Source organism: Suricata suricatta, chromosome 1 (assembly GCF_006229205.1).
Source record: "Suricata suricatta isolate VVHF042 chromosome 1, meerkat_22Aug2017_6uvM2_HiC, whole genome shotgun sequence".
Classification (NCBI taxonomy): Eukaryota; Metazoa; Chordata; class Mammalia; order Carnivora; family Herpestidae; genus Suricata; species Suricata suricatta.
In genome coordinates, this window is record NC_043700.1 from 21333478 (window position 1) to 21351317 (window position 17840).

General features: G+C 36.6%; 1 protein-coding gene across 6 annotated transcripts in view; it reads right to left on the reverse strand.

Moving 5' to 3' along the window:
• TUSC3 (tumor suppressor candidate 3) overlaps positions 1–17840 on the reverse strand; it is a 241272-nt gene that overhangs the window by 92320 nt on the left and 131112 nt on the right. The gene's annotated exons all lie outside the window — the stretch shown is intronic.

The window sequence follows — 17840 nt, forward strand, 5'->3', positions numbered from 1 at the left end:
GAGGGAGGGAGGGGAAAGGAGAGAGAGAGAAAGAGAGACAGAGACAGAGAGATAGAGAGAGGAAGGGAGAGAGATAGAGAGAGGAAGGGAGAGAGAGAGAGAGGAAGGGAGAGAGAGAGAGAAGGGGAAGGAGGGCAAGCACGCATGACAAAGGGGGAAAAACAAGGAAAATGTTTTCCCAAAGTCATAAGCTTGGAAAACAAGACAGACTAATTTCCTGAATTCTTGTATCCAGTGAGGCCTAAAGCCTGGAGTTGTAAAGGTCAGAGGGCTTGGCTGGGATTGAGCCCAGAGGGCACTGCCCTGTTCCTGGAGAGAAGGCAGGCAAATAAGCTGGCTGGAGGCATTTTCCTCCAGGCCCCTGAGCATAAACCAAAACCACCTGCTGGGGGCAGCACAGCTCCTCCTGCCTTGCTTACACCAAGCCCCACATGCCTGCGCTCTGGTGGGACTGCCCTTCTCAGTCAGGCTTGCCTCAGTTCCCATGGGGTGGGCCCCTCCCCCCAGACCCGCACAAATTCCTGCTTACACCATGTCCCCCACACAGAGATGTCTTCAGGGCTTCAGTTCTGGTAGAGTTGAGTGTTGGGTTTCATTTCACCGGCAGACCAGAGCACACTTAGTTAAAACTTGCCATATTTAGCCCAAGGACCAAACACTGCCCAGAGCAGGCAAGGAGAGCCTTTGCAGATGACCAGCCTGAAGGAAGGAGCAGCCACAATTCAACAGCAGAGTGCATGCAGCACACACCAGAGACACTCCTTCAAGTGCTGCGTGATCTCTGCTTCATAAGGACATTATGTGGAATAGCAGAAAACATAACTGGCTTTTCTAATAACAAAGAAGAAGGCAGAGACTTAGACAAAAATGCCAAAGCAGAAGAATTTATCCCAAATCAAAGGACAAGATAATGTCTTTCGCCAGAGATCTAGGTGAAATAGATGTAAATAATGTGCCTGATGAAGAATTTAAAGCAACAATCATAAAGGTATTAACTGGGCTTAAGAAAAGAAGAAAAGACATCAGGGAGACTCTAACCATGGAGATGAAAGAGTTAAAAAAAATCCCTCAGAAATGAAAAATGATGAACAGGATTAGAAACAGGCTTGATGCAATGAATAGCAGGCTGAAAGAAGCAGAAAATTAGTGAGGTAGAAGACAAAATAATGGAAAATAAGGGTGAACAAAAGGGAGAAAGAAGAATAATTATGGAACATGAGAACAGACTTAGGGAACTCACTGACTCCATCAAATGTAATAACATTCCTATTATGAGTCCCAGAAGAAGAGAGAGAAAAGGACCCAGAAAATTTATTTCAAGAAATAATAGCAGAAAACTTCTCTCGGCTGGAGAAGGAAAATCTAGACACCTAGTTTCAGGAGGCACAGAGAACTGCAATCAAAATAAACGCAGGCCAACACTAAAACATACTGTAATTACATTTGCAAAATATACTGGTAAAGAAAAAGTCTGAAGCAAGACAAAAGTAGTCCTTATCTTACAAGATAAGACTGCTGAAGAGGGAGTGGCACGGTGTATTCAAAAGTGCTGAGTTGGAAAAATCAGCCAGGTATACTCTGTCCAGCAAGGCTGTCATTCAGTACAGGAGAGAGAAAGAGTTTCACAGACAAACAAAAACTGAAGGAGTTCATGACCACTAAATCAGCCCTGTGAGTAATATTTAAGGGGACTTTGAGTAGAAAGGAAAGATCAAAAGTGACAGAAACAAGAAAGGGTCAGAGAAATCTCCAGAAACAAAACAAGTATTAAGATGGCACTAAATAATTATCAGTACTTTGAATGTGAATGGACTAAAGACTCCAATCAAAAAACACAAGGTGCCACAATGGATTAAAAAAAACACCATAGATATACATATAGCTCCATCTGTATGCTCCCTACAAGGGACTCATTTTAGACCTAAAGACCTCTCACTTTCATCTAGAAACATTTATCACACAAATGGAGGTCAGAAGAAACCTAGAGTAGCAATACTTATCTCAGATAAACTACACTTTAAAACAAAGACTATACTAAGCGACAAAGGGCAATGTATCATAATAAAGGGGGCAATCCAACAAAAAGATATAATAATTGTAATATTTATGTGCTCAGTGTGGGAGCACTCAAATATATAAAACAATATAAACATAAAAGGAAGTAATCAACAGTAAGGCAATAAAAGTAGGGGACTTAAACACCCCATTTAAATTAATAGATCATCTAAGCAGAAAATACACAAGGAAACAATGGCTTTGAATGAATGACACACTGGGCCAGATGGACAGGACAGATATATTTGTAACATTCCATTCAAAAACAGCAGAATGCACATTCTTTTCAAGTGCAAATAGGGACATTCTCCAGAGCAGACCACATGTCAGGTCACAAATCAGGCTTCAACAAATACAAAAAGACTGAAATCGGGCGCCTGGGTGGCTCAGTCAGTTAAGCCTCCAGCTTCGGCTCAGGTCAGATCTCACGTTCGTGGGTTCGAGCCCCGCATTGGGCTCTGTGCTGACAGCTAGCTCAGAGCCTGGAGCCTGCTTCCAGTTCTGTGTCTCCTTCTCTCTGCCCCTCCCCCTCTCATGCTCTGTCTCTCTCTGTATTAAAAATAAATAAAACATGAAAAAAAATTAAAAAAAAAAAGACAAATCGTACCATGCACCTTTTCTGACACAATGCTATGAAATTAGAAGCCAACCAAAAGAAAAAAATCTGGAAAGGTCACAAATATATAGAGGTTAAACAGCAGGCTACTAAACACTATATGGTCAACTAGGAAATCACGGAAGAAATCTTAAAAAATACATGGAAACAAATGAAAGGGGAAAAAAAAACCCCACAATAGTCCAAAACCTTTGAGACGCAACAAAAGTGGCCCTAAGAGGAAAATACACAGCAATACAGATCTACCTTAAGAAGCAAGAAAAATCTCAAAGAACCTAATCTTACACCTACAGTAGTTAGGGAAATCATAATCACAATCATAATCATAGAAGCCTAAAGCCAGCAGAACGAAGGAAATAATAAAAATCAGAGCAGAAATAATTATCTAGAAACCAAAAAAAAAAAAAAAAAAAAACCCCAATAAAACAGATTAATGAAACCAGGAGTTGGTTCTTTGAAAAAAATCAATAAAATTGGTAAACCTCCAGCCAGACTTACCAAAAAGAGAAAAGAGCAAATAAATAAAATCACAAATGAGAGAGGAGAAATAACAACCAACACCATATAAGAGAATATTATGAAAAAACTGTATGTCAACAAATTGGACAACATGGAAAAAAAGATAAATTCCTAGAAACATAAATGACCAAAACAAACAGGAAGAAAGAGAAAACTGGAACAGACCAATAACTTGCAAAGAAATTGAATCAGTAATCAAAAAACTCCCAACAAACTAAACTCTAGGGCCAGATGGCTTCTCAGATGAATTCTACCGTACATTTAAAAAAAAAGAGTGACTACCTATTCTTCCCAAACTAATAGGGAAGAAGAGGAAAGAGGAGGGGGAAGAGAAAGGGGCAGGAAATGGAAGGAAACGAAAACTTCCAAAATCATTCTATGAGCCTAGCATTACCCTGATACCAAAACAAGATAAAAACTACACTAGAAAAGGGAACTACAGGCCAGTAACTCTGATGAACAGAAATGCATCAATTTTTAATAAAATGCTAGCAAACAGAATCCAGCAATACTTAAAAGCTCATTCATTTGCAAATCGATCAACATAACACACATTAATAAAAGAAATGACAAGAACCATATGATAATTACAATAGATACACAAAAAGCATTTGGCAAAGTACAAACCCATTCATAATAGAACTCTCAACAAAGTACATTTAGAAAGAATACAGCTCAACATAATAAAGTCCATATGTGAAAAACCTGCAGCTAATATCATTTTCAATGGGGAAAAGTTTTTCCTCTAAGGCCAGGAACACGACAGGGATGTCCACTCTCACCACTGTTATTTAACAAAGTACTGGAGTTCCTAGCTACAACAATTAGACAACAGAAAGAAATAAAAGGCACCCACATTGGTAAAGAAGTCAAACATTCACTATTTGCAGATGACATGATATTATACATAGAAAACTCCAAAAGACTCAACCAAAAAATTGCTAGAACTGATATACAAATTTGCAGAATACAAAATCAATGTACGGAAACCTGTTGCATTTGTACACACCAATAATGAAGCAGAAGAAAGACCTTTACAATTGCACCAAATAAGATACAAGATAACTAGAAATAAATCTAACCAAAGAGGTAAAAAAGACCTGTATGCTCTGAAAACTATGAAACACTGTTGAAAGACACTGAAGATGATACAAAGATACAGAAAGGCATTTCATGCTCATGGATTGGTTTGGAAGAACAAATATTGTTAAAGTGTCTATATTACCCAAAGCAATCTACACATTTAAAGCATTCCCTATCAAAATATCATCAGCATTTTTCCAAGAGCTAAAACAAACAATCCTAAATATGTATGGTGGAATCATGAAATACCCCAAATACCCAAAGCAACTTGAAAAAGAAAAAGAAAGCTGGGGGCACCACAATTCCAGATTTTAACATATATTACAAAGTTTTAGTGATCAAAATAGTACAGTACAGGTGTATAGATCAACAGAACAAAATAGAAAATAAATGAACACACAACTATATGGTCAACTAATTTTTGACAAAGCAGGAAAGAATATCCAATTGGAAAAAGTCTCTTCAACAAATGGTATTGGGAAAACTGGATGGCAACATACAAAAGATTGAAAGTGGACCACTTTCTTGTAACACACACAAAAATAAATTCAAAATGGATTAAAGAATTAAATGCGAGACAGGAAACCATCGAAATTCAAGTGGTGAACACAGGGAACAACTTCTTTGACACTGGAAGTAGCAACTTCTTACTAGATACTTCTCCTGAGGTATGGGAAACAAAAGCAAAAATGAACTATTGGGACCTCATCAAAATAAAAACTTTTCATGGTGAAAGCATCAATCAACAAAACTAAAAGGCAACTACGGAACTCAAGAAGATATTTACAAATGACATATCTGATAAAGGGTTGGTATCCAAAATGTATAAAGAACTTAACAAATGCAATGACCCCAAAATGAATAATTAAAACATGGGCAGAAGACTTGAATAGACATTTTTCTAAAGAAGACATACAGATGCCCAAGAGACATAAGAAAAAAATGGTCAGCATCATTGATCATCAGGCAAATACAAACCAAAACTACAATGAGTATCACTTGACACCTGTCAGAATGGCTAAAATCAACATCATCAGAAACAACAGGTATCAGTGAAGATGCAGAGAAAGGGGAACCTTGTGCACTGTTGCTGGGAATGCAAACTGGTGCAGCCACTCTGGAAAACAGTATGGCGGGATAGTTTCCTACAATTTAAAATGGAACTACCCTACAATCTGGCAATTGCACTCCTAGGTATTTACCCAAAGAATACAAAAATACTAATTCAAAGGGATACATGCACCCCAATGTTTATAGTAGCATTATCTACAGTAGCCAAATAATGGAAACAGCCCAAGTGTCCATCAACTGATGAATGGGTAAAATTGTCTAATTTTTTTTTTTTAACACTGTCAAGTTTACTAGTAAAGTGTAATCACCTTAATCCAATCAGAAAATGAAATGACTGAGTCAGGGGCGGGCAATGGCTCTGATAAAGCTCAATCTCTCTTGACTGAATTCAGACAGGATTTTCAAAGACAGGTGGATCCCACATCAGTTTTAAACACTGATGTGTTAAAGACTGAAAATGCTTTACTCTGCTTTTTAGACTTGATGCTTCGGGCTTCTAGCCATTCTCCATCAGCAAACAATGTAAGCATGCCTGAGAATAATGAAATTGTATCAAAATATCTGTTTATTTTTTTGTTTCGCTACAGTACCCCTTTGCTGGGACCCTGACTGGGTTTTCAACTCTTGCCCAAATCAACAATTGGCTCCAGTATAAAAGTGGCTGGAGAAGCCAACTCAATTCTACTAGGGCCTCGGTTTTTAAAAAATAAATATCATTGACATACAATTCCAATTAATTGCAGGTATACATGATAGCAGTATAATATTTATATATATTACAAAATGATCCAAACAAAATCTAGTTACCATTGGTCAAGATACAAAGTCATTACAATATTGTTTACTATATTCCCTATGTTGTACATTATGTCTTCTTGACTAACTTAATAACTGGATGTTTTGACCTCTTAATCCCCCTGATTTAGTATGCACGTCACCCAACACCTCCCCTCTGGAAACCAGTTTGTTGCCTATATCTATCAGTCTGTTTCTGTTTTGTCTGTTGATTTGTTTTGGCTTTTAGATTCCACATAGAAGCAAAATCATATGGTATTTTTCTTTCTCTGTCTGACTTCTTCAGCATAATAGCCACTAGGTCCATCCATTTTGTCATAAATTGCCGGAAGCCATTTTCTGAACTCACTAAGTTGAGAAAAACTCCTTGTAAGGTAAGGCGGGTTTGCAAGGTGGGGCCTCCTGCCGTCAGATGGCAACTGATGTCTACCCCCAACTCCATTATTTTTGCTTGAGCACCGACCCCCAAGGCACCTTGTTGACTGGTATCAGAAGTGATCTACCCCCTTATCCTAAAAATATGCTAACTGTACCTTGTAAAGGAACTTATTATAGGAATTTCTTCTTTTGTATTTATGGGAGCAAATAGTACATTTCCTGAGAAACTTGTTTTATTTCCTCTCAAAAAAACAGGCTATTGATCCCTGCTCACAAAGTACTAACTTTTGCTTTTGCTACACTAAAGACATTGTCTTGTATTTGAATGCTGAAGATACCTTCCTTCCCCATATGATAAAAGCATCTAAATCACCTACAATCAATCACTACTGATAAAGATTATGCATGAGTCTTTTACCAATCTATGCTCTGGGAAATTTTTACATACTAAAGAATTTGTCATCAGAAATCATTGTCTAAGACAACTGCCACTTCTGTTTTGTACCCCATACATTTTTTCCATAAATAAAGCTGACTCTCCAATCAGAGATGCCTGCCTGGTGATCAGGAAGAAACTTGAGGCTCTCTCACTCCCTTTTGCCGACACTGTCCATCCTTCAGGGAGCCCTGGACCGGCTGGAGCTGGACTCTGGCAATAAATGGCAAGATTGCATTCTTTTTATGACTAAGTAATATTCCCTTGAATACATATACCACTTCTTTTTTATCCACTTATCTGGCAAGGGGCATTTAGGTTACTTCCATATCTTCACTATTTTAAAGAATGTTGTGATTAACAAAGGGATGCATATGCTGAATAATACTCCAGTACTTACTATTACATTCCATTCCATATGGGTTTACATACACATATAATGTATACATCCACTATATGTACATAATAAACACACATTCCAGTATATACACACAGCACATCTTCCTCACCCATTCATCTATTTATGGACAGTTAGGTTGTTTACCTATCTTGGCTATTGTAAATAATGCTGCAATGAACATACAGGTGCATAGATCTTTGCAAGTTTTCTTTCTCTTTGGATAAATACTTAGCAGGGTGATTGCTGAATCATATGGTATTTCTATATTTAAGTTTTTGAGGAACATTCACATTGCTTTCCAGAGAGACTATACCAATTTGCATTCCCACCAGCACTTTATGAGGGTTTCCTTTTCTTCACATCCTCACCAACACTTGTTTTCTTTTTGATAATAGCCAATCTGACAGGGGTGAGCTGAAAGCTCATTGTGGTTCTGACTTGCATTTGCATTTCTTTTTACTAGTCATGGCATGTGCCTGTTGACAATCTATATATCAATCCGTATGTCTTCTTTGGAAAAATGTCTACTCAAGTCCTCCACCTATTTTTTAATTGGATTGTTTTCCTGATATTAACTTTTATAAGGTCATCATATATTTAGGATATTAAGCCCTTATCAGGTAAATGATTAGCAATTATCCTCTCCCATTCAGTAGGATGCCTAATTATTTTGCTAATAGTTTCCTTTGCTGTGCAAAAAAAAGGGGGGGGGGGCTTTTAGTTTGATGAAATCCCATTTAATTTTTGCTGCCCTTGTCTGAAAAGACAGATCTAAATAAATTGCTCTGACTGATGTCCAACACCTTACTGCCTATGAATTCTTCTATGAGTTTTATGGTTTCAGGTCTTACATTGAAGTTTTCAATCCATTTGAGTTTGTTTTTGTATATAGTGTAAGAATGTGTTCCAGTTTCATTCTTCTGCCTGCCTGTAGCTGTCCAGTTTTCCCAGCACCACTTACTGAAGTGACTGTCTTTTCCCCACTGTAGATTCTTGCCTCCTTAGTATACAGATTAATTGGCCATTTATGTGTGGATTATTTACGGGGTTCTTTCTTCTGTTCCACTGATTTATGTGCCTGTTTTTATGCCAATCCTTGGTTATTTATGGTCTTCTGTGACTGAATAGAAATTTTAGGATGCTTTGTTCTAGTTCTGTGAAAAATGCCACTGGTATTTTCGTAGGAATTGCACTGAATGTGTAGACTGCTTTGGGTAAGTATGGACATCTTAGAAAAATTAATTCCTCTATTCAAAAAGCACAGAATATCTTTCCATTTATTCATGTCTTCCACAATTCCTTCATCAATGTCTTATAATTCTCAGAATCACCATGGTGGTTAATTTTTATCCTAGGTATTTTATTCTTTCTGATGCAATTGTAAATGGGATTTTTTTTCTTAATTTCTATTTCTGATAGTTCATTATTAGTGTATGGATATATGACAATTTCTGTACATTAATTTGTATCCTAGGACTTTACTTAATTCATTTATTAGTTCTAATAGTTTTTTTGGTGGATGTTTTAAGATTTTCTGCATACAGTATTATATCAACTGCAAATGATAGTTTTATTTCTTATTTTTCTGGGCTAACTGCTGTGGCTAGGATTTCTACTACTTCATTGAATAAAAGTGCAAGAGTGGCATCTCTGTGTTGTTCCTCAGCTTAGAGGAAAAATCTTTCATCGTTTTACTACTATGATGTTAGCTGTGGGTCTGTTTTAGACTTCATTAAGTTGAGATATGTTCCCTCTAAAACAACTTAATTGAGTTTTTATCATGAATGGATGTTGCCCTTAGTTAAGTGCTTTTCCTGCATCTACCAAGGTGATCAACATGGGTTTTACCATTTCTCTTGTTAATGTGTTATAAATATCACATTGTTTTGCAGATGTTGACCATTCTTGCTTCCCTGTAGTAACTACTCACATTTCCAACTGTGATGTATAACCCTTTTAAACATACTGTTGAAATTGGTTTGCTAATTTTTATTGAGGATTTTGTGCATCTATATTCATGAGAGGTGACCTGTAGTTCCTTTGTTGTGGTGCCTTTGTCTGGTTTCAGTCCCATGGTAATGCTGGCCTCCTAGAAGGAATCTGGAAGCTTTCCTTGCTCTTCAACTGTTTGGAATAATTTGAGCAGCACAGGTCCTAACTCTTCTTTAAATATTTGGGTAAAATTCATCTGTGAAGCCATCTGGTCCTCAAGTTTTGTTTTTTGAAACTTTTAAAAGTACTGTTTCAATTTCATTACTGTAATCAGTCTATTCAGATTTTCCATTTGAGTTCAGTCTTCAAAAACTGACAGAATTTTGAGGAATTTATCCATTTCTTCTAAACTGTTCAATTTATTAGCATATGATTGTGTGTAGTAATCTCTTATGATTATTTGTATTTTTGTGGTGTCAGTTACAAATTCTCTTTTATTTCTGATTTTATTTGGTCAATCTCTTTTTTTCATTGAATCTAAAAGGTTTATCAATTTTGTTGATCGTTTTGAACAACCTTTTAGTTTTACTTTTTAAATTTTTTTTTAAGTTTTATTTATTTATATTTTTGAGAGAGAGACCGCAAGCCAGGGAGAGGCAGAGAGAGAAACAGAGAATCCAAAGCAGGCTCTGTACTGTCAGTGGAGACTCGGAAACTGAGATCATGACTGGAACCAAAACCAAGAGTTAGGTGTTCAACCAACTGAGCCACCCAGATGCCCCTACTTTGTAGTGTCATTGATCTTTTCTGTAGCTTTTAAATCTTTACTTCACTTAATCTACTCTGACCGTTATTATTTCCTTCCTTCCACTAACCTTGTGTTTTGTTTGCTCTTCCTTTTTCAGTGTTTTTAGGTTCAAAGTTAAGAATGTTTTAGATTTCTCTTGTTTCTTAAATAGGCCTGTGGTGGCATGAATTTCCTCTTTAAAATGCCTTTGGTGCTTCTAATAGTCTCATAGTGTGATTTGTCTCATGGTGTGATTTTACTTCCTCTTTGATTTCCTCATTGTTTAGTGTCCACGTGTTTGTACTTTTTCCAGTTTTCTTCTTGTAACTAACTTCTAGACCTGCCATTGTGGTCAAAAATGATACTTGATGATTTGATCTTTTAAAATAATATTTTTTATGTTTTTTATTTATTTTTGAGAGACAAAGAGAGGCAGCTAGAGCAGGGGAGGGTCAGAGAGAGAGGGAGATACAGAATTCGAAGCAGGTTCCAGGCTGTGAGCTGTCAGCACAGAGCCCGACGCAGGGCTCGAACCCACGAACCGTGAGATCATGACCTGAGCTGAAGCCGGATGCTTAACCAACTGAGCCACCCAGGCGGCCCTAATTTTTTTAATTTGGTACTTCTATCGTGGCCTAATGTGATCTGGAGACTGTTCTGTGTGTACTTGAAAAAAAAAGTATATTCTGTACTTTTTAGGTGAAATATTCTGTACCTATCTATTAAGCCCTTCTGGTCTAATATGTCATTCAGCCAAAGTTTCCTTATTGATTTTTCTATCAAGATTATATACCATTGATGCATATCGGGCATTAATGTTCCTTAGATTCATATTACTGTCAATTTCTTTTATGTCTGTTAACATTTGCCATATACATTCCAGTGGCTTTGGGTTGAATATGTATTTACAGTTGTTATATCCTCTTCTTGAATTGACCTCTTTATCATGATGTAATGCCCTTCTCTGTCTTTTTTTACAGTCTTTGTTTTAAAGTGTATGTTGTCAGTTATGAGTGTTGTTACATCAGCTTTCTCTTTATTTCCATGGTTTATCTTTTTCTAATCCTTCACTTTCACTCTGTGTCTTTAGATATGAAGTGAATCTCATCTTTTTTTTAATCCATTGTTATCCTATGTCTTTTGATTGGAGTAGTCTATTTATATTTAAGGTAATTATTGATAGCTATGGACTTACTGCCATTCTGTTTATGGTGTGTGGTTGTTTCTAGTTCTTTGTTTCTTCTCTTAGTCACTTCCTTCATCAAATGATGGTTTCCTTCAGTGTGCTGCTTGGGTTCTTTTTATTTTTGTTGATCTGTTGTAGGTTTTTGGCTACCATGATTTTCTCACACACTGAGATTATATATACATATGCACACACACCAGTCTATTCTAAGATGATAATTTCTTTACTCCACTCTACTCCATGTTTTTTTGTTTTTGTCATCTTGACATTTTTATTTTGTGTATCCCTTAACTACTTGTAGTTGTAATAGATTTTACTATTTTTGTCTTTTAACCTTTAACTTTAAGTGGCTCATTTATTATCATTACTATATATCTGCCTGTAGAAGTGACATTTTTTTCTTTCTTATGTTATTTTGGGTTATGGCCTTTTCTTTTTCACTTAAAGAAAACCCTTCAACAGTGTTCACATGGCTGGTTTAGTGGTGATGAGCTCCTTCAGCTTTTGCTTTTATCTCTTTCAATTCCGAATGACAATCATGCTGGGTAGAGTAAGCTTTTCCCTTTCAGCACTTCTTCAGTTCTGATTGGTTCTTTTTTATATTTCTCTTTGTTGGAGTTCTAAGTTCACTCCCTTTTTTGGTGAGCATCTCTAGGAGTATTACTTTAAACTCTTCTTTATCGGGTCTATTGCTCATCTCCATTTTGTTTGGTTCTTTTTCTGAGATTTTACCTTGTTCTTTTGTTTGCAACATATTCCTCTATCTGGTTTTGTTTAACTCTGTGTTTGTTTCTATGACCTATGCACAGCTCTCTGTCTGAATGTTGAAGGAGGGTCTCCCGCAGGAGCTGTGTAGACTGCACGTGCCTCGGGTTTTGACCAATGGGAACAGGTGAGGATGGGGAGTCTTGGGCTGCACCGCACTGAAGGCATCCTGGAGGGACAGCCTGAGCTGGACTGGGGCACGTGCCAGGAGATGTCCGTAGCGTACTTGGTGCCAGGGCTGCCCTGGCAGGATGACTGATCGAAGGTTCCTTCCCTACCACAGTAGTTCTCTGCTAATCAAGGAGAGGATTCATTTATTTTATTTAACTTTTTAAATTAAATAGAAGCACTGGCCTGCATTAAGCTACTTTTGTCTCCGAAAAGCAGACATCAAATTTCGATGTTTACTTGGCATATAAATATCCTATAGTTTGTATTCCCTTGGTCTTATAATCCCACAATACTCACCATTGTCAGAGGAGGTCTTCTTGTAATACATAAGAATATTTAATACCCCATGGAAATAGAAACAGTTACTGGAGAAGGCAGATTTGACCACTTACTAAATTGAAAGCCATCTAATTTGACATTTAGCAATAGATGAATAGCCTACAGCCACTTGCATTTTCTCTCTCTAACATAAAAAAAAAAAAAAGAGTAATGCTCTGAAACAATAAAAAAGCTACTCAGATCTCAGCTGCAGTTCAGTAATCAAAGACCACTTTGGTAGTCCCTTTGGAAAGTTTTTGGATTCCCCATTTTTCTTGAGTGTCAAAAAAAATAGTACCATCTTGGAAAACCAAGATTTTGGATACATTTTAGTCAGACCATTTGTATCCTGCTGAGGTACATATGTGATTTACTACCTCCATCATTATACAAGTAAGATTTCTAGGGACAAGAACTATGTCCTAATCTTTTTTATTTTGTCCTTTTATTTTTGAGAGAGAGAGAGAGAGAGAGAGAGAGAGAGAGAGAGAGCAAGAGAGCGAGCAAGAACACACACGTATGAGCAGGGAAGAGGCAAAGAGAGGGGGTCAAAGGAAATGAAGTGGGCTCTGGCGCTGACAGACAAGAGCCCCAAATTAAAAGCCTACTATTGACCAAAAGCCTTACTAGTAAACATAGCCAGTCAATATGTTTTGTATGTTATATGTATTATATATTGCATTCTTCAAGGAAGCTAGAGAAAAAGAAAGTATTATAAAACTCATGAGGAAGAGAAAATACCTTACACCAGTTCTGTATTGTATTTATCAAAAATAATCTATGAGCGGACCCACACAGTTCAGCTTGATTTGTTCAAGGATCAACTGTATTCACTTCACAGGAAAAGACTAAATATCCCAAGTACACTTTATATTCCCTTATACAGTCCATGTTTTCAAAATGGTGTTATAGGGGTGTTTGGGTGGCTCAGTCGGTTGAGCGTCCGACTTCGGCTCAGGTCATCTCATGGTTGTGGGTTTGAGCCCCACGTCAGGCTCTGTGCCGACAGGTGGCTCAGAGCCTAGAGCCTGTCTTCGGATTCTGTGTCTCCCTCTCTCTCTAACCCTCCCCTGCTCATGCTGTCACTCTCCCTCTCTCTCTCTCAAAAATAAATAAAACATTAAAAAACATTAAAAAAATAAAATGGTGTTATAAAAAACTAAATAAAATAAAATGGTGTTATATTACAAATTTAATGACTTTTTCACTTAATAAACAGGGGGCATAATGACCAGAGTAACCAGAGACAACCACATCAGAGAATTCATACACTATTCCCTTCCACTCCTCACAAGTGACTTATTTGTAGTAAATTTATAATATAATCAATTTCATATCACTCAAACTATACACTGCATTTGTAAGACAAAAGGTAGGAAGTAACGTATGTTCCTTTAGAAAAAATTTCCTAAGACTAAATATTTTATGTCATGGAGAGGAACCCTACATGGAGGATAACTGTCTCCATAAATAGCATTAAAACCACTACTGAGTTGCATTAGGGTTAGCATAGAGTGGAATACAGAAGCTAGGCAGTCATTCCATGTATTTGGTCTTCATAGGAAAGCTTATTTAATAACGATGTTATAATAAGCAAAACACTCAGGCAACCACACAACATCAAAAAAAAATAATAATAATAAGGTGGGGCGCCTGAGTGGCTCAGTCAGTTAAGCATCTGACCTGGACTAAGGTTATGATCTCATGGTTCGTGGGTTCGAGCCACACATCGGGCTCTGTGCTGACAGTTCAGAGCCTGGAGCCTACTTCAGATTCTGTGTCTCCCTCTCTCTGGCCCTTTCTTGCTCATGCTCTGTCTCTCTCTCTTGATAATAAACATTAAAAACTTAAAAAAAAAAAAAAAGACAAAGGCAGTCCATTCATGTCTGAATAGTTTTAAGATGTTCTTTTTAGTTATGGAAGGCACGGTCAGTCTTCAATACAGAAAATTAGAAAAAGTATACACTAAAACTATATTAATTCTTTTCATTATATTGTTACCATAACTCCTAACGCAAAAGTAGACATGAGGATATATACGGAAACTATCTATCTGCAAAGAGATATGCCAATCTTCAAATGACTCAAACTGTTTAGAGTCATCTTCAAACAACAGATGCTTCACCAGAAAAAAAAAATATTAGCAGCACATATTTGCTTCTCATTTGTAAAGAAAACAAAGTAATAAACCACAGAGACAGTACCTCCATAATATTAGAAGTTATAGAATTATTCAAATAAATTTGTAAAGGTGCTTATTCTGAGATCAGCTACTCTACAGTTCTGAATGAGCACAAAAAATACATTTCCACTGATATAACACAATGTGTGGACACCAAACAACTCTCCAAGAATATGAAAGCTGTATAATAATTTATATTAATATCAAGGTTAAGTTTTTCACAAAAGTTACATAATTAAGTTTATGTAATTTCTTTGAGACAGAAGACGCATTAAGGTATGTGACTCATCTTATACTACAGATCATCAGGGTGAAAAGGCAGAAAACAGCTTCTGTCCTCCCAAGATTTACTGTGATAATAAGGTCTGGTTATTAGATTTTTCAAACGATGTTTATCTTTCATGTTTTTCATTGCAGATTCTTAGGATGTTTTCCTTTGTATATGAAGTCAATATAACTACTCATCACACTTCTATTTTTGCTTTGAAATGACAGCCATCTATAAAGAGCTTCAGATTGCCAGGAGGATCTGCACTACGAGCTACAAAACACAACATTTTAACTCACTTTGATATTCCAAGTCAACATTTATTTCTGAAAACCATAAACTATAGATCTATATTATACTCCTTAAAGTTATGTACAAGTGTAGTTCAATATTTTACTCAACCATTCCACTTTAAACTTATCATAAAACAGGTCATGTGTATGCTTATTGTCTATCATCCCTTTTCCTTTGAGGGTGGAGGAAGGGGAAACGGAGTAAAATCAGAAGCAATGCTTATTCAGCTCTACACACAATCAGCATCACTTATTAATCAGCATTTTCCTTCAAGACGAGGAAGAAGTCATGAAGAGTTCTGTATCTATGTTTTTAAATTCAGAATCGGGAAGCTGTAATACTTATTTTTTTTTTATATTTGTATCTTTCTCTATATAAGGAAACTGCAAATTGTGGCTCTTATACACTCTAAAACACTACGAACAGCTTCTTTTCCCCTGCAAAACTTCATTCTTAGCCTACCTGTGAGTCAGACACAGTAACATAAATATAATAATGAAAAAGACAACAACAACAACAAAACCCACCACCAGCCATAGAATACAGTCTATCAAAATCAGTAATCCCTGGGGAGACACTTTTGCACAGGTTCAAGACACAACTGCTAACTGTACACAGACATGTTTGGTGCTAAGAAGTAGGTATGTGGACAGAGTTGCTCTAACAAACTTTGTCTCATTATTCTCATTCTGCAGACAGCCTCTGGTTGATCTAATTCATTATTTCTATTTTAAGAGCTGTCTTTTTCTGTCCTGGAATCCAGGGCTTTCATCAGAGTTTCTACACATCAGATGACAATATTTTGCCAAGTTATTACTAAAATACATATTCTCTTTCCCAAAGGAAAACAGGATATTGGTTATTTTGCTAAGACAAATGTCTGAGACTCTGAATACATGGTTAGCATTTTGGGTAGCCTCTTAACTTTGTAAGGGCATCTTAAGAATTGGAGAAGACTGGAAATTAACAAATCCATTTTCTTTTTCACTTCAAAATAGCCCTTTTAAAAAACAGAGTCAAGTTTGGCAGTGGAAGTGCTGGCTATCAGGCAGAAAGTGGTAAAGAAGATTCAAACTAGTTCCCATAAGCTATCAGCAGCTAAGGCCACAAGTTTGTGTATTTCTATAGTAATGAAAAAGGGAGGAAAGTTTCATGAGGAGCTTTTTGAATTCAACATTTTACCATCAGAGTAGATTTTTAAAACATACTGTTTGAAAACATGTCTGTTCTCTGTAGCCTGTTATTGATTTCTAAAAGGCTTCCACTGGGGAGCATGCATGCTTGCCAAGAATTCCTTCTCAAGTATGTGTTTGTGAATGTTACAATATTTTCTGCTATGCCAAGGTAATTAGCTTCCAAGGATTCAAAGCAGAAATACAAAGTCTGCATGATGTAGAAGAGGATGCAAGAAAAGTGTTCAAGTATTTAACATTTATGTACCACATAAATATTCCTAGGTAGTTATCTGCAGTCATAATGGCTCACTATATCCACTGTTTTAAACATTCAACATATGAGATATGTGCCCAGATTATGAGATGCCCAGCACTGTGTTAAGAACACAGAACTCGTGTCACAATTTCCTGTAACCCCCCTTCCCAAACTCATAAAAGGCCCCGCCCCGCCATATTTGGGGCTCGCTCCATGTGGATCCAGTGTGTTGTTGAAGTCTGTGAGCCCGAGTTTAGGCTGGCCGGGCCTAAATTCATAATAAAGCCCTTTACTTTTGCATGCGTGAAAAAGAAAAAAAAAAGAATACAGAACTTGAAGTCAGACAAGTGGGGTCAAGTCCTAGTTAATGATTTTCTATGTGAGCTTCTGCAAAATGAGTTCATTGAACCTTAGTTTTCTTGTTTATAAAAGGAGGATAATACAAATTCCTTTTCATTGTTGTTGTAAGGAGTAAGTACATAAAACATACCCCAAAGAAGGAAAAGATTCAACAAACAGTAATGATGATTATTACTAGCGATTTATAACAATTACTCTGGGGAGCAGAAAGATGGAGGCATGCTATTGTCAACTGACTCTAATTCGGAGAGATTGTCACTGTTTTGGTAGACTGAAATGGTAGAGTGATAAGGTTTGGTATGACACTATATATTAAAGAAGTTTTAAATTTACCATAACAGTGAAGCAACACTTATAGTACATACTATATTTTTATCAAAAAACCTGGGTAGCTTTACTGAATGAAGCATCTTGAAAACTAGCCTGAGCAAAAAACCCAAAACATGTTTAAACTTAATAAAGTGACTGAGTAGAGTATAATTAATCCATTATAATTCAATTATCTAATGTGAGCAAATATTAAACTAAAAAAAGCCACATTTATATTTTCTCCGTCCACTAGACAGGTATTTTAAGTATGTTCTAGAAACTTACAGGGGTTCTGTTTGAATTTCTAGACTCGAGATATTATTGCAGAAGATGTATGCTATAAGGTGACGGGCCTGGTCTTCTTAATCTTCCTATCACATCCAGCTCAGTCACAAAGACCACTAATTCTTTGTTGAAAATAAAAACAGAAGGATGAAGGAATATTACATGAAGACAAAAGGCAGAACCCAATAATTAGCTATAA